Genomic DNA, 4,190 nt, shown 5'->3' on the forward strand with positions numbered 1-4,190 from the left:
TCTGGAGTTCTGCTTTGCCGCAGGCATGGTGGGAGGCAGAGCGAGGTGTGCAGGGACCAGGGACTTCTGGACACCAAGTACACCAACGGTTCATTCTGGAGAAGCAGAAAGCACGTATCTGCAGTGGCAAACCAGCGATCTCAGTTCACGCTCTCTGGGGGTCTGCCAGGGCCTGCAGGGTGCACAGTGTCTGGCTGCATCCCAGCACGCACTGCCATCAGTCAGCGGAGAACAAGTTTCAGCGTCCTTGTCCTGTTTCTTACAGGGAATTTAAACCCTACTGTTGCACTTTCTGGGCTCTTGCAAGCCCATTAGAATAAACAGTTGCATTTTCTTCCCAGTGTCAAGTTTCTTTGCACAAATACAAATATCAGGTGTCATACGTGTTGCAGCACTGGTTTATATTTGCACAGTAATTGCCCAAGAAAATTACAGTGCATGAGTAAGCAGAAGGGGAACGGAGAGAGGACTCCTCACCTGGATTAAAATTTTCCATTACCTGTGTGACATGTGTTTATCCCTGTGCTTGCCTTAGAATGGATCTTGCTGACCCAAGAGCATGACACTGAATTACTTGGTGCCATCCGTTTGCTGAGGTCCCTACATCACTGGCTATGTGAGAGCACTGGAAGTCAACAAGCAGCTGACTACATCATGACTGAAAGCACCAGCTCTCTCCATTTCCACGCTACGCATTCATCTCAGCTGCACAGGTTGAATTCACAGCTTTCACCACACAGCACTTATAATTGTGACAACAGAGGTAAAGAAACTACTAGGACTACTAATTTCTTATGCAGAGATGGGAAGATGTCCTACCTAAAAATAAGATGGTCATCAGATCCCCTCTGTTATTGGGCAAAGAGCAGAAGAATTAGGAAGAGAGGTGAATGGAGCTACACAGAATACTTCAGTTCTTCTACTGTGACTTGGTCATTGCTGAGTTTTGTAGCGATCACAGCAGGTTTGGGGCTACAGCTGAAGGTGGGTAATGCTCCCAGAAAAATAACTGCAGTTGAGGTGGCATCTCTAGAAAGACTTCCATCTAATTTTAACCCCAAGGTTTATGGCCCTGTAAGTCATGTTGGCTGATACAAACTTAATGCCACCGATAATGGCAGCAATGTTCATATGACAGAAAAGAGACCTTGAATGATGATTCAATATTTCCCCCTACAATGTTTTCAAAATTATTTTCAGCAGCATTTTACTTGTTTGAGTGCACTGTTTTACATCCCTCTAGAGCTGCATCAATAAAGACCTAACATTCTACCTCTCCAAATGCCTCTCAGGTATTGAAAAAAACATATCTATCACAAATAGTGAACTTTCAATGCTCTCTCTTGTCACTGGTTCACCCTCACTCCAGCCAACATTAATCTCTGTTACTCTCTTGACACTGTTCTGTTACAAGGCTTAAAGTGCTTCTGCTACTTCACTGTGTAAGATAGATGAAAAAAAGAGACTAAGAGGAGGAATAATATCTCTGTAGTGAAAATAAACACAGCCTTGGATGCAGCCAGAGTCGGGATCAGCCGATGCACACACTCCCAGCCACACTGCCGAAGGCAGCTTACGCAGTTGGGCTCGTGCTGAGATCCTCTGCACAATCAGCATCAAAGCATTCACAACTCTGCCCAGAGTTTTGTGTTTTATTCCATTTCTCAATTCTCACTTTTTTTTTTTTTGTTGGATTTGGCAATGAAACTTAAAAGTGGGAACAGGGGAGCCCACAGGAGCTGTGAGATTGTCACAGAAACTGGGGAAAGGACTAGAGCAGATACGTGGGCAAGGGAGGGAGCCTGAAGAGCTCTGGCAGCTGATGGAGCACCTGGGGAAGGAGCAATGAGAAGAACCCTAGCAGTCAAACCATAACCAGAGAGGTGGGTGGGGAGCAAAGAAGGGGTGAAAGAGAGGTAACATCAAGCAGACAGGTCTAGAAACCATTTGATCTCAAATGTTCTCTGACACCCTCGCTAAGATAAGCAGAATGGTTCAGGTGGCTGACTATACGCCTAGGAACGTGAAGGTGTTCTTGCCATATGGTACACGCAGTCCTAATGAAAGCCTGGGGCAGTTGCTTATTAGCTTGCTCCTGTAAAACATACAAGATGCACACTGACAAATTAATATTGCACCCTGAAGTTGGAGAATTTTCTGACATTTAGTATGTGTTGTCTCAATCCCAACACTACTCTTACTTCATGCACTATACATTCAAACACATCTAAGGAAAGTTAAGCAAAAGTACTACAACTTACTGAAAAGTCATATTCTCAGGTTGTCATCAGAGTGCCATGTTAAATCTTTGACTTGCTTAGAAAACTAGAAATGTGTTAAAAATGCATTCAGACTTAATTAGATGTGGTATTCCTGTTATAAAGGACAAACTGAAGATCAATGCACTCACATGAATATACCACACTTGATATCTTTTTAAATTTTTCTTCTTTAAAAATATCCTCTTGTGTCTGTTTCTTTTATCCATCACTTGGCATAGTTAGCAATCACTGGTAGGCAGTATGCTTTGCTGTATCTTGTTTCCCTGAAGAAAAAACAAAAGGATCAAGGCCACCCATGTCTAACAGGTTTTTTTACAAAAGCAGTGTTGAGGAGCGACGCTGTTCTCTCTTCCCATGATCTGACACAGTCCCTCTGCTTTTCATGCTGTGAATGTTCTTCCGAATGGTTAGGGTGGCTCTGCTCCGTGCGTCATTTGTTATCCCAGGTCTCTCCATGAATAACAGGCAACAAAGTGTAAAGTGCATAGGTTGCAAAGTGACTTCTCTTCCTTTATTAGTTACAGATGCAAGCAAGGCTTACATATTAAAATCTATACCTTCAGCAGAGCTGTTCCCATGAAACCTCCTCTGAGTGTCAGGCAAGAAGGTCAGATATTGACCAGGAAATACCAAAGCGAAGTCCACACATGAATGAAGTTGAGTTTGTTAGTCCAGCCAGCTCAGCATGACTGTCTTTAGGAGGCATATCCACGAGCTCAGACCTTCTTCCTCAGCCAATACGGAACAGATCCCATTCTTGGAAGCCACCTTCCATCTCCTCTGAAAAGAGGGTAAATATGTTCTCCTCTTCATGGGTTTGGCAGAAAGACTTTCTGATTAGCCACTAAAGCAAGACCTCTTGATCAGGAACAGTCTATTCTATCTTTTCTATTGTAACTGGCTAGTTACAGATACAACTCTGTGTGCAGAGTGGATACCTCACACTTTGTAATAACAATGCTTCTACTGAGACACCATCCTGCTGGATCCCTCCAGTGCCTTCACCAGGTAAACCCAAAGTTATGGCTACCAGCACCAACCAAACAGGAAAAAAACAGTATCTGACAGTTCATTAAACTATGTGGTGAAACAGCAATAGTATTCTACATGCTAATAAATTTTAATCAAGTGTATAGTTGCTGATGTATGACCTCTGATATCTAAACCACACCTCCTGAAACATTAATTTATGAAGGTCATGAAACCAAAAAGAAAACCCACAATACTTGTACTGGCTTACGTTTGGGACCATCTGATACCCTCAGCCACAGTCCCCTACCCACAAGAGCTCTTGTTATAGCCCTGATTGAGTTCTTCTCTGTGAGTAGTCACAGGACTGATATATTGGATCCACCTTTTAGGTCGTATTTGCTTTCAGGCCAGCTTAGCTGGAGTTGCACCACACTGTGTCTAAGGCTTCATGTGCCTTTATGGATCTTCCTCAGGTGCAGGTCCCCTCTCTGGCGATTATGCAGTCAATGGCATAGCTGTTCCAGTTCCCAGTTCAGCTCTCTCCGGACTATGTGATAGGTAGAGCATTTACAGCCTTCACGAACAGACTTTTTACTATGCAGTCACCAATTTCACTTATAGGTAAGAAACTAAAATAGCTAAGAGCTGTGGGAAAAATAATCAATCGTTTTTGGGATCCTCAGTACATCTGGGCAGCACAAGTCTTCCTGCTCCCCCGTATTTGTGCTCACTCACCCAGTCTGGTCATGATGAGAACTTCCCCTTTACTGGAGAAGTTGCCATTCTCCTGCCTCTTTTAAACTTGCTCACCAAGTTGGTACCTCTCATTGCCCAGGCAAGACAGCTCTATTGGTTACTATTCTCAAAAGAATTTCTCAGTTTCACAGATAATCTCCCTCTCCTGATATGAAATGGACAATTCAGGTTCCACTGAAA

The sequence above is a fragment of the Opisthocomus hoazin genome, chromosome Z (assembly GCF_030867145.1).
Source record: "Opisthocomus hoazin isolate bOpiHoa1 chromosome Z, bOpiHoa1.hap1, whole genome shotgun sequence".
Lineage (NCBI taxonomy): Eukaryota > Metazoa > Chordata > Aves > Opisthocomiformes > Opisthocomidae > Opisthocomus > Opisthocomus hoazin.